The following is a 14,293-nucleotide window of genomic DNA, read 5'->3' as shown; positions in this document are numbered from 1 at the left end:
AGACGTTATTTGTGGATGACCTGTCAGTCTATTTTGCTGCCACCCGGATGACTGTAGCCGAAAGAAAGTTACAATTAACGATAAATAAAATAAGTTGGGCTGAGAAACAGGGTTTTAAAATCTCTGTAAGCAAGACTACTGCTGTCCACATCTGCCGGATTAGGGGAGTACATCCTGATCCAGACCTCTATTTGTATGGCCATAGAATCCCATGTGTAGAACAAGCGCGTTTCTTAGGCCTAATTTTTGACAGCAGAATGACTTGGGTCCCCCATATCAAACATATCAAAGCAAAGTGCCTAGAAGCTCTACACATCTTGAAGGTGCTGTCCCATACCAGCTGGGGAGCTAGTAGAAATCTTATACTAAAGCTTCATAAAACCTTAATCTTATCAAAGCTGTCATACGGTTGTGAAGTATATTCTTCAGCCTCTTCATCTAACTTAAAAATTTTAGATTCTGTTCATCATTCAGGTATTCGTATAGCCACAGGAGCTTTTCGTTCATCACCAATATCTAGTTTGCTAGTTGATGCAGGAGAAGTAAGTATACCTTAGTTTTACCAGACCACTGAGCTGATTAACAGCTCTCCTAGGGCTGGCCCGAAGGATTAGACTTATTTTACGTGGCTAAGAACCAATTGGTTACTTAGCAGCGGGACCTACAGCTTATTGTGGAATCCGAACCACATTATAGCGAGAAATGAATTTCTATCACCAGAAATACATTCCTCTAACTCTTCATCAGCCGGCCGCGGGAATTGAACTCCGGTCCATCGAGCGACAGTCTGAAGCTCAACCGGTTCGGCTAACAAAGGGCTTGATGCAGGAGAAATGCCCCTTGAACTTTATCGTCAGTCATCTTTACTTCGATACTGGTTTAGAGTGCAAAGACTTTCCAAATCTCTGGCATTTGCTGTGGCAAACAGAAATATTTTTAACAGTTTTTATGAAAATCATCCAAGGTATCCTACTTCTTTTAGCTATAGAATTAAAAATATTTTAGAGGATACAAATATTGGAAAAATCCCCATACTTCCTTTTGTGTATCCCATTACTCCTGTCTGGAAGTTACCTGCTGTGAAATTCTGCAGGTACTTCAGTGGAGCAAAGAGGGATAAATCTGATGAGGAAATGAGGGCAATATTTTTAGAGCATGCTTCAGAGCATATGGATACAAGATTTATATTTACCGATGGTTCCAAATCCAATGCTGGCGTTGGTTATGGAGTTTTTAGTGAATCTTTTAACTGAAGAGGTGCGCTTCCTTCAGTTGCTTCAAACTTTACAGCTGAGCTGTATGGCATCTTAGTAGCTCTGGAACATATTGCAACACTCCCAGTGTCTAGCTACACAATATTTTGTGACTCTAAAAGTGCCTTAGAGTCCCTGGAAGTCAATACTGATCATCCCTTAGTGTTGAAGATCTTGCAGTGGATCTTCTTGTACCATTGTAGAGGAAGCATTGTTTCTTTTTGTTGGGTTCCTGCCCATGTGAACATATCAGGAAATGATAAGGCAGACCAGCTAGCCAAATTAGCAGCACAAATTCTGATACCCAGAAAATGTCCTGTTCCATATCGTGATGCTTTCCATATTATATGGAAATCCATCCAGCAATTATGGGCACTTCAGTGGGACAGAGTAGGCCCGAATAAAATGAAAGAAATCACTAGTCAGACACACCCTTGGAAATATGACCTAATGCCAAGGAAGTGGGAGGTTGTATTGTGTAGATTACGTATTGGCCATACACGTTTAACTTAGGAATCTTTTTTTATCAAATAGCAGTGAAGCAGGTGGTAATTATAACATGGCAAAACTGTTGGGAGAAAGTATATGTATTAATAATATCTCTTTTATCAAAGAAGCTGGTCTTCTCAAATATATTTGACAGCTGTGCTGTCTTAGTATGTATATATATATATATATATATATATATATATATATATATATATATATATATATATATATATATATATATATATATATATATATATATATATATATTTTTTTTTTTTTTTTTTTTTTTTTTTTTTTTTAATTTATACTGTTTATCGGATCAAATTTATTAATAGTTCTTTTTAGCAGAATTTTATATATTTATTTATTGTAGTTTTTTTTTTTTTTTTTTTTTTTTTTTTTTTTTTTTTTTTAGTGCTGTTTAGCAGAATTTTAATTTTATAACATACTATAAAAGATCACATTTAGTATTCCGCGTCGGTGACCCTGGTAGTTTTGACGCCAGATAACCCACAGTTAATCAATCGGTACACATCCTAAACAAGCCATCTGGTTTCTTCACTAACACACAAGGAGAACTGTAATGACTTGAACTGGGTTCTGCCAGTCTGTGCCGCAATAAATATTCGACTTCCTTTTTCAAAACATCTCGATGAAAGGGTGATACACGGTAAGCTCTTTGCTTGAGTGGTTTAGAATTTTCTCTGATCTTTGTTTAATGCTTTGTTAGGTTGGTACACTTAGGAATGTCTGTAAAAATCTCAGGGAAATTTTGAATCTTCTCACTTAGTTCTTTGCTTTGTTCATCACTCAGATGTTTTAGTTTGTTCTCCAAATTTTCTAATATTGAAGAATTGTTCATCTTGTTTTCAGCTCCCAATTGGTAGCCAACATCGTCCTCTGTAGATGAAGTTGTTTGGGTTATCAACACAATCTCGGTTCTAGTCTCTGATAAGTAGGTTTTCAAAAGATTTTCAAAAGATTTACATGTATCTTCCTCTGTCGTTTTCTTCTCCCTGGTGTTTGTCACATAAGTTCGATCGCTTAACTTTTCTGTTATCCTATAAGGACCTTGAAATTTATTTGTAAGGGGAAACCTTTTCACTGGTAAAAATACTAGAATTTGTTGTCCAACACTAAAATTTCTTAGCTTAGTCTTAGTATCATACTTCCTTTTCATTTTCTTTTGGCTTATCTTCAAGTTTTTTAAAGAGAAATTTCTAATTTCTCTTAGCCTTTTCCTCAAGGTCTTCACATATTCTCCTTGGACTTCCTCTTGATTTTCTTCCCAGTACTCTGCAAGAATTTTCAATGAACCTCACATCTCAACCAAAAATCATTTCGTTTGGTGAACATCCCATACTTTCTTGATACGCATTCCTAACTTCAAATAACATTAAAGGTAAACCAACATCCCATTCTCTTCCCGACTCTAATATTACAGTACTTGGCTAACATAATTTTCAAAGTCTGGTGGAACCTTTCCAAGGCTCCTTGAGTCTCTGGGTGGTAAGCGGTAGATAACTGTTGTTTCACTCCTAACAAGTTCATCACATCCTGGAATAATTTTGAGGTAAAGTTCTTTCCTCAATCACTTTGTACAATTTCTGGAATTCCAAACTTTGAGAAGAATTCCACCAACTTCTCAGCAATTACCTTTGCACTTATACTTCTTACAGGAATCGCCTCAGGATACCTTGTTACTGGACACATTAACGTCAACAGATATTCGTGTCCTTTCTTCGTTTTCGGAGGCGGACCAACCACATCTATTATCACATTGCTAAAGTTCTCATCTAACTTCTATTGGTTGTAGGGGAGCTTTTTGAATAGTTTAATTTGGTTTTCCAGCTATCTGGCATGTATGACACTCCCTGCAAAATTTACTAACATCCTTGTGAAGTCCAGGCCAAAAAAAAAAATACTTCATAACCTTCTCAACAGTCTTCCTGATTCCCATATGTCCAAACTCGTGTGCTACTGTTACAACTTGCTTCCTCAGTGGATATGGAATTAAAATTTGAAAGCAATCCTTCCTTTAGGTAATAACAAGTACTGTATTAGTTTGTTGCATCTCTTCTTGGTCAACAACTCTTAAGAACAAATCCGCTAACGTTTTATCCTCCTGCAGTTCCATTAACTTCTCTCTAGTCACTTGTCCAACTTCAAGGGTTGAATTCTCAATGTCTGCCAACTCTGCTACGCAGAGTCTCTTCACCAATAACAGGATTCTCCTCTTCTTGAAAAATCTCTTCATTACTGATACTAGGGGAAACTTCACTCTCCTTAAACAGCTCCTCTAAGCTCAAAGATCCTAAACTTGATCCTTCTGGTGCAGGTAAATCCTCAGTTTCTTCACTTCTATACTCAGTTCTCATCATACTTCTGGTAGTCACACAACTTGGAAACAGGTGAGGGTTTTTCTTCTCTATCTCTACCGTAGGACTAATCCTTAATGGTTTGTCTGTCACTATAGGACAGGGAATGAAGGGAACAACACCAACTTCATTACCCAGTAAAATGTGCACACCTTCAATAGCGGCATATAGGAGTTACTTTCTCTCCTCCTATACCCTTTAAAAAATCTCTTCCTATACCCTTTAAAATAACTGAATCTCCGGTGAGATTCTTCTCCAACTGGGGATGAGTACCAAGAACTACCACACTATGATTAGTTCCTGTATCACATAATATCTTCACTGGTACCTATACACTCAGAGGGAGTTGCTAGCATACCTTCATAGATATACGGCTGAAAAGCCTCCTCACTGTTCAGCCATTCACTATTTGAAGTTGCATTTCCACTAGTTGCTAAGCACTCTGCTTGTCTCGTTTCATTTTTTCCCACTGTTCTTTATAGTTGGCTTTACCTGGTTACCCCTTATCACCTGTCCAACTGGCTTAATCTGCTGTTGCATCTTATAACAATCTCAACTATAATGTCCTACTCTTCCACACTTGTAGCAAACATTAGTTTTCTGCATCTGTCTTGAGAACAGACTAGAAGGTGAGGGTTTAACATTCCACTGCTGTGGGGTATATCCTGGCTTTGTAATAGTATATAGTTATTAGAAGGGTTTCTCACATCACTGGTCTTAAAACTTGACTGAGACCTATAACCTGTGAATTGTTGGTTCTGGTACTTGACATCATAATTCTTTTTGCTGGATATTGTTATAGTCCTCACTCAGAGTAGCAGCTTTATCAAGTTTCTTCACCTCTCACTCTCTCAAATAAGTTCTTATATGTTCAGGAATTCCTCTTAGATATTGCCCTAAGACTACTAATTCTTCAAGTTCATCCATAGACAACTTTAGCGGCCTCCAACCGTCGTCTAAAATATCTTAATTTATAGGCATAATCTAAGAAAGTCATCTTGTCATCCTTCAAAGATCTGAATCTTTCACTGTAATATTCAGGGGTCATCTGGTAAACTTGCAACACATTTGTGTTTCAGTACACTGTATTCTTTACACTGATCAGCTGATAAGGCTAAATAGGCACTTCTTGCTTTACAAATTAGAACATTCTGTAATAAGACTGACCACTTGTCTTCTGGCCAACCCATACCTGTAGCTACTTTTTCAAAGTGCTCAAAAAACTCATCTGGAGCTGCTTCTGTAAATTTTGGAATTAACTTCTGTACTCTTACTATGTCAAACACAGGGTCTGCATTACCTTGGACATAGTTATATGCGTTTACAGATATGGATTGAGCTCTGATTAACTCCAATTCCCTTTCATGTTTTACTCTTTCTCTATCTTCTTTTTCTTTATCAGCCTGCATCTGCAGCCTAAGTAACTTTTCTTCTGATTCCAGAACCTTAAGTCTACCCCAGTTTTCTTTCGTTTCTAAATGTTTAAGTTCTGCCTCTACATCACCGTTCTCATTCTATTGCATTAACTTATTTGTAAATTCTACCTCAGCTGCATTCAAGAATTCATATGCCTCCCTTAACTCTCCATCTACTTTACCAGAGCTTATTAATGCCTGGATTGCAACACACTTGACTTGTGCCTCAGTCATATCACTAGTAACATTACCCCCACATATCACTGCTAAAAGAGTCCACTGTGCCTTAGGCAGGTGAGATTCAGGTAACTTTGTGATGGTTGGAGCACCTAAAAGTTCCTGAACTTCAGACAGAGCCATTTTCTCTAGTTTATTCAACTAAATAGTTTACAATACACTTCAAAACAATTATATGGTTACTCTCCTACCAAAATATATCCTTAACACCACCAGTATAAACCATAAACCAGAGTGATATTGTGTTTAGTTCTTCCCGGACAATGGGCACCAAATATTTTGTTTAATTCTCCCAGGTCTGGGCACCAAATATTTTGTCACCAAGTGATCAAGTACCTGGTTATTACACAAATAATAAGACCAAAAAAGTTACCTCACTTCAGCCAGACACTTGAAACCTCATAAAAATATTATGACTGAATACTGTAAAGGTACAGTCATCCCCTAAAACTTGCTTAACACTTGAGAATTCAATCTAAATTTATCAAGTTATGGGTGAGGTGACAAATAAGTTATAAACAGACTAGGGGAAAAAGGGCATCACTCCAACAAATACTGTAATTGTTTCCCCGATTCTATTTCACCTAGATAAGTCAGGTGAACAAGCAGATATATCACTTACCTTGTACATACACACAAATATTTCCAATCACTGGTGGTCAAAATGAAACTCTGTGCTTTTAAAACTTAAAACAGACAAATTTATTTCTAATTTCAAAAGTTATAAGCAGAGTTCACAATCTCAAAAAGATTCACTATTACTTGACAACAGTGTAAGATTTACATATTTCTTAACCAAAATTGTCACAAAACTTTTTCATGAAATCACTTTAAGTAAAATTCAAACCATTCACTTTCACTCAAGTTTTAGATATAAATCTGAACATCTGCAATTAGCCCAAGTGTTCACTAAAACAATACATGGGGAGTCAACACAAGTATTCACTGAGATCTCAATAATAAGTATGCACTGAAATCTCAATAATGCAGATTAACACCAACAAAACTCCAAATAATCACCAACACAAACCTTTGGTTAACATTGTGAAATTACACACACACACACATATAAGAATGAAATATGCAAAAAATGGAAATATTCCAACAGCAATTTCACTATGACAAAATATGATTAAAGATTGTCAATCTCTCAAAAGATTACATTCACTTTAAAGAAAAAAAAAGGTAAACTCACGTCTTTATAAAACTTTCTCAAAGACAACACTTCAGTTTTCACCTACTTACAATACAAGCAAATAAGCACAGTACCTTACTCCTTTGGTAATATATAAACACAATGGTTGAAGAACACAAGTATTTTATGACCATACACAAATATACATTTGGGAGAGCTTTATAAAACTTACATATTTAGGGAGAGCAAGCAATTTATACCCTTCTATGATTTGAGAGAGAGAGAGATTTCTTGTCTATGAGACTTCTTAGCACACCCTGTTAGTCCAGTAATCTGGTTTTTATCCTCTAAGTTGCCAATTAGCCACTTCAAATCTTAGAATAACTTGAGCCCCTTTCTCCCACATCCAGAACACACAATACACAGAACACCTTATTCTATGAACAGAATACTCAATACTGAATACTCAAACGTCATATATTAACGAAAAAATAGCTAAATTAATTTCACAACAAGACCTATTTAAGTTATATTTCGACTACGAAGTGTTTTTAAGTCGAAATATAACTTAAATAGGTCTTGTTGTGAAATTAATTTAGCTATTTTTTCGTTAATATATGACGTTTGCGGGAATCGCGGCTGGCCGTTTTGGGGGCATGTTTTTTTGAGTAAAAAAAAAAAATCAAGATTCCATTCGCTATTTTCTCTTGATTTCATCATATGAGCTTTACGTATTTATCTTTTATCGGCGTGAAAACAGTAGTAATTTGTATTCTTTCATGCCCAGTAGTTTTGATTAAAATACATTCTCTCCAGTTTTATTTACGGTCGAGTTTCATCCATGTTGCCGATGCACGATAATTTATAGTCATTAGAAGCTTGAATATTGTTTTCTCAGCTTCAGCTACAACTTGCAGCTTAAAGTTACTTTAGCAGTATATTTCCCTGCCAATCTTTTCTCCAAAGCGAACAAGTGTATAGTGTAAAAAATATTTCAGTCCTATTGTACAGTACTTAACGTCATTTGTAACATAACTACAGTAATTGTGTATTACCGTACGATGGTTGAAATACAAGCACAACAGTAGTTGTCCGATACGATTATTAGCAAAACAACAGTTTCCCGTTCGGTTTATGGCTGTACACATTTACGCAAGAATATAACGTTACTAACAATACTTTTATCATTCTCTTTTACTTTTTTAACTAGCAGATGGGATAAAGAGATGGAGGAAAAGAAGTTGGTCTCTCTCGCTGCCTGCGCCTGCGCGAAATCTAAAAATATTTCTTAAATATTTTCGTATCGGTATTAATTGCTAACCCCATCGTAAACTTGAAATATCGTAAGTCGAATTATCGTAACTTGAGCACTACCTGTATTTGATAATTGTCTTTTCTTTATTAACCAACTTGTACTGATTTATGGGATATTTTAATTCTAGGATGAGGTGCTTAGCTACTGTGTTTCGTGTATTCTAGCCTAATAAATGGCTAATCCGGCTCCCTCTAGGTCCCAGTGATGCCGGATTAGTGATGGTCAACCTGTACCTTTATTATGATACTGTATTTTGAAAGGATTATTGTTATGCCTTGGATGGTTTACTTCCACAGATCTGGGAAATCATTTTTGTTAATGTTTCTTACATCTCCAGAAAAATCAAAGCTGGGTCTTGTCCATAACTGCTTGTATGGAAGGTTTTACAACTATGAATACTATATTTTTGCATAGTAAACAGTCTACTAGGGTGTGTTGGTTGGAATTTTTATTTGAACGTGACTCTCTATGTAAATTGGGCTTTTATCAGAGAATTTAGCCCTTGAGATTTTAGTTCCTAAGCCACCTCTGTCAATTCTTATCTATTTTAGTTAATTTATGATTTAACCCCCCAGTTTGCTGCCCTTTTTAATTAATTGTAGACAGTCTTACATTTTACAGGAATACTTTGGTGTTCAAGGCATTTGTACAGAGTGAAGACCTAAATTAGTATTTATGGACTCTTTGATGATCATCCAATTTTTTTGCATTATTTCATTGAAGTAATTGTATGCCAACAAAATATTAGAGATTTTTAAAATTTCCAAGTTTTACTGTTGTAGTAAAGTGTCGTAGTTGAGGGTGTGTGTCAGCTTGAGGAAATGACTGATAAGATGTTCTTCCCTTCTGTGCTGAAATTGTTTATAGAATATTGCTTATGATAGCTCTTAGTTGGCTCAGGTAAGTTATTCTTGATAAAGCACTGCAGATTCAAACAGACTCCCATTTGTCGCTCTTAGTAATAAAGACTTGTGTACAGGAGGCTTGAGGCCTGGTTGCAGCTAATAATTACTAAATTTAAAAAGGTCTCAGTATTCCATGTTATTAATTTTTTCTTACTTTTTCAGATGGTCTACTGCTTGCAAGTTCATGAAGTAATTGGTGTATTTTGAGATGAATAATACACAAATTGGTTAGCACTGTAACCTGGGGCATCATTTGCGGGAGGCTAGGTTGGGCACTTGCCCCCCCTCAAGACACTGATGTACCCCCCCTAAGACTTGGTTTGCTCCCTAGCCTTTGAAATAATAATGATACAGTAGTAATAATAATATATGTGGGTTGGTGTGGCACATTTGTTCGCTGCTTTATTAACTCAGTACAGCTCATATATAGCTTCAAAATGCATACAAATTTCCAAAAAAAATTCTGGGGGAGGGGGGGCAGCTTTAAGCCCCCCCTCCCAGCAGATAGGTCTCGCTTCGTTTGCCACCTCACCCGTACCATAAGTTCTAAACCTTTGCCCCCCTCCAAGAAAAATCTGAAATTATGCTACTGACTGGAACATAGGTAAATGTTCCATGAACTTGGAGAGGAGTCTGAGGAAAAGTGTTACTTGGGTAGGATAGAAATAGGTGTTCAGATGGAGCCAAAATTACAGGTATAGGTGTTTTAAAAAATGCAATTTAATGTTTTGGATTTAGCACAAATGCCAGAATGAAAATAGTGAAAGTTAATTTGAAGTTTATAAACTGTCAGAACCAGCAGCTCTTAGAATATTTGTAAAAATAAAATTGTTCATGCACAGAACAAACCTTTGGTCTTAACATTAGGATAAATCTTCTGGTGCCAGCTGGAAACCGGTTAAAAAATAATAAAAAATTGTATGTGCAAGGAGTCTGTGGCATCTGGCATCCGATACGTAGATAGGTGGAAGCGGGTCAAAGACCTTGCTAGAATCTTGTGACGTATTAAGTCTTTCTTCAACTGCCTTGGAGAGTGGATGTTTGCTTTTTCTTTTCTCCCCCCAGCTGGATTTTGTCCTAAGCCTGATTCCTTTCTCTGGTTGTGTTGTGTTTTTGTGTGTGTGTGTGTGGGTATCATGGTTTTATCATTGATTCCTTTAATCAACCAAAGAAGTCCCCGTGAGCATCAATGCATGTATCCTGGTGTTCCATGGTTCCCATGTTCACGCTTCCTGGCTACCTCTGAGATAGACTCAAATACAACTTGCAATAGGTGTCATTCTAATTTTTGTAGTATCACCAATCCATGCCTGGAATGTCGTTCCCGGCCTGTTGAGCAGTGGAAGAAGTCTACAAGAAGAAGGAACATAAAAGGAAGTCGGAGCTTCCATCTTGGGAAGGATTTCCTCCTCCTCAAATGGACGCTTCTGCTTCCCTTCATCCAGACCTATACCAACTGCTTTGTCATCCATTGAGGCCATTTCTCCTTTTCTTCCATTGATTCATCTTTGGAAACATCGGGAGTTGGTCAAGGTGATTTTATGTATAATGCTGCCCCGTCTCTCTCAAGGGGGGAATATTGCCCTTCGGAGAGAGGAGGCAGTGCCATCTTATTCCTTTGTTTCAGGCTCCAATGTGCAAAAGATGTTACTGTATGGGCCTCCTTAGGCCTACCAGAGGCACCCTCTCTGGAAGGCCTGTTGTCCCATTTCATCTCTTCACGCCTGCCAGTGTCAGCTCCCTAGAAGTAACCCCCCACCCCCACCCAGCTTCCACTTTGGGTCTCGTGGTGCCACCTAGCAGGACGCCATCGATACCCACTACGCATCATCCTGGGTCAACGTTTCCCTTGCCCACAGCAATTCCATCAATGAAGGAGCAGGCTCAGTCTGCTCCTTAGATGCCATAGCATTGTCATCTGCAGTGGCTGGTCCATCGGATGTTTTTGTACAGACTGTGATGGACTAACTGAACTGTTTTTCGAGAAAGTTATGGCAGTACTTCTGAGAAGAAAAGGCGTAGGTCTCCATCTTCTTCATCGTCTTCGTCATTATTGTCGTCTTTGTCTCCCCCTGCTCGTGCTCAAGTTAGACGGAGGGTTAAGGACTTTATTGCTTCAACTTCTGATGAGCTAAGAGTTGTTTCGCCTTCATCAGCTTCTTCTCACGGACGTGTCTCCAGTTTGCTTACACGGACGTAGTTCTGTCTCACGTTTATCTTGTGGAGAATGTTCATCGTTCTACAACCTCTCAGAAGAAGACTTCAGTCGTTCATTCTTTGCCGCCTCGTTCTGTACAAGTTTGGCAGAAGGATGATAAAGCTCCGGTTAAGAAGTCGAAGGTGGTGGAACCTTGTTAGAAGTCCAGTTGCTCCGAGACCTCCAGGACATTCTCCTTCCCCTCGATTTAGGTCTTGTTTGCCTGCAAGGATTAGGGATTTCTTGCCTGATAGTTTTGCCTCCACACATGTTCTTAGCCAGTCCATGAAGTTGGGAACAGACGTTTATCTAATCCCAGACCTGTTTCTAGGACCATACGTGGATCTGATAGTGACCGTGAATCTACAGTTCACAAGAGACTGAAACGTTCCATGTCCCATTCTCCTAGGAGGGCCCACATACATCGTTGATCTTCCCAAGTCTGTGGACGCGACTTGTCAAGACTGAGGATTCGTGCTTCTGTTTCTCGTTTTCCTGGAAGGGATCATGTACGTCATTCGTTTTCACATGTCTGCGTACACAACTTTCTCAACCAAGGACTGATGCATGTCCGTATTCCTACGTTCGTGGACGTGACTCTTTGATGACGGGACGACGTACATCCATCGCGTAAGAGGAGGTCTTCCATTTCCAGAAGAAGTGATCAGGACCCCACTCTTCTGTCTACTTCAGGACATCAACCTTCTTTGCAGGAAGCAGAGGATTGGGAGAGTCGAGAGTTTCTTGCTTCCAACGTGGGGGTTATTGATCTCTTTCATGAGTTCAATTATCTCTGAGGGGTCTGAGACTCCATCTGCAATGACCCCTACAGGCATATAGGCCTTACTAGGACCGAAGAAGGATGTGTAAGGACATCTTTTGAGTTGCCTTGTTCCGGGGATGCTAATTTGATCTTACAGCATGTGAATTCTCTGGTTTTGGGACAGGGTAATTCTCTCTGTTCCAACAGGTCATTCAAGCTTCTTTTCCCTCCGCTTATTCGTCCTAGGAAGTATTATTCAACAAGTCATGTACCTCTGTTGAGTAGACAGATTAATTCCGATGTCATTCAGCTGAAGCCTGGGTTAACTCTGGATCAGGTTAGGGCTGAGCATCCTTCCCTAACCTTTCAGGAAGTGTCTGCCCTAGAGTCAGCTGCCTCTTCTGCCTTACAGACTAGTCTTATGACTAGATTTGTGGTCATCAGCAGTAGATAGGATTTCTTCATCCCGTTCTGCGAGAGAAGCATTCGGTAGTCCATCTTTCTTCAGATTACTACAATCTGGTGCTAAGGCTATATTGTACCGAGGCTGTTTAAATGCAAACTTCTGGGCTAACTTACCACTGATGATAAGAGATGCAGCTCTCAGTGTCTCAATCAGTTGTGGACTATACTGTTCTTGCAGAATGGAGATCTCCTAGAATCCCAGCTGCCGCTGCTATCAACAGACGATGGGCTGACAATAATGATCAACTTGTCCACCAGGCAGGGACTAATTCAGTCTCACCCTTCTGCTCCTAGGCAGACTAGGCAGTTCCCTGCCAGGAAGTCTTGAAGACCTTCAGCTTCGACTAATGATTCTTAGCCAGCTCCGGCACCAAAGAAGCAACCTCAGCAACGTCCCTTTCAGTCTCACACTTCAAAACCATGGAGGGGGAGTAGGGACAGAGGCAGGGGGGGATGTCGGTAGATCGGGCGCCACTCCCCACCCCTGGTGGGGTGATGCCTTGCAAGCCACTGGGCTACATGGCAGATGCACGGAGCAGAACCATGGGTAGTAGGTGTCCTTCGGGTAGGGTATCTACTACCTTTCGACTTCCCCCTCCTCTTTCCAATCGTCCTCTCCTACACCTGACTCACACCCAAGGCTCTCTGAAGCACTTAGCTCTCCAGGAGGAAGTGAGATAGACGATAGACAAGGGGTCAGTGGAAAAGGTGGTATGTCCCTCTCCGGAGTTCAGCAGTAGAGTTTTCCTGGTGTCAAAAGCCATTGGCAATTGGAGACCAGTGATAGATCTCTCAACTCTCAATCGCTTCGTCAGGAAGACGAAGTTCAGAATGGAGACACCCCGGACAGTCTCAGCAGCCATGAGGAACGGTTACTTCATGCTGACTATAGACTTGAAGGACTGCTACTTTCAGAGTCCTATCAACCCTTCATCTAGGAAGATCCTCAGCTTCAGTCTTGGAGAGCCAGTGTTTCAGTTCAAAGTCCTTTGTTTCGGACTAACAACAGCTTCACAAGAGTTTTTATCCTAGTGTGGGGCTCATGCTCAGGGGATTCGCTTGTTGAGATATCTCGACGATTGGTTACTCTTAGCAAGTTCCCATGAAAGGCTGATTCGGGACATGGACTGTCTTCTCCAGTTTTGTCACAACCTAGGTGTTGTGATGAATCTGGAAAAGTCCAGTCTTCATCCCAGCCAGAGGTATCTGTACCTGAGAATGATGATAGATACAGCTTCGTTGAGAGTTTTCCTGTTGTACCAGAAGATAGGAAAGTTCAGGGTGGTAGCTCGCTCCTTTCTTTTGAGGGAGGAGCAATCAGCTCACCAGTTGCAAGTAGTTCTGGGCCTCTTGACTTCTCTAGAGAAGCTGGTTCCTCATGGGCATCTGCACTTTCGATCACTGCAATGGAGACTAAAGGAGTTTTGATCCCCAGCAGATTCCCCTCAGCTCCAGGTCCCTCTGTCGACAGAGGTGAGAAGCTACCTCCTGTGGTGTGGTTGATGACCAGAACCTGACAGTGGGAGTTCCTCTTCATTCGCCCCCTCCCGATCTTCTGTTCTCGGACGCAGCCTCGGAAGGTTGGTGTGCTCATCTGGAAGATCTCCTGACTTCAGGGGTGTGCAGCTTTGGGACAAGCAACTCCACATTGTGTTGGAGTTGAAAGCTTCCTTCCTGTGTCTTCAGGAGTTTCGGGAGAGGGTTTAGGTCACTCCATTGTTCTGATGTCGGACAGCACTAT

General features: G+C 39.7%; 1 long non-coding RNA gene across 1 annotated transcript in view; it reads left to right on the top strand.

Moving 5' to 3' along the window:
• Positions 1–11,721, top strand: part of LOC136845206 (uncharacterized) — a 36,830-nt gene extending 25,109 nt beyond the window's left edge. The window contains exon 3 of the long non-coding RNA XR_010855108.1: positions 9,290–11,721. This is a non-coding gene — a long non-coding RNA (uncharacterized lncRNA). The remainder of the gene's footprint in view (positions 1–9,289) is intronic.
• The last annotated feature ends 2,572 nt before the right edge of the window (positions 11,722–14,293 follow it).

Source organism: Macrobrachium rosenbergii, chromosome 13 (assembly GCF_040412425.1).
Source record: "Macrobrachium rosenbergii isolate ZJJX-2024 chromosome 13, ASM4041242v1, whole genome shotgun sequence".
NCBI classification, from domain to species: domain Eukaryota; kingdom Metazoa; phylum Arthropoda; class Malacostraca; order Decapoda; family Palaemonidae; genus Macrobrachium; species Macrobrachium rosenbergii.
This window is presented reverse-complemented; position numbering and strand designations above follow the sequence as displayed.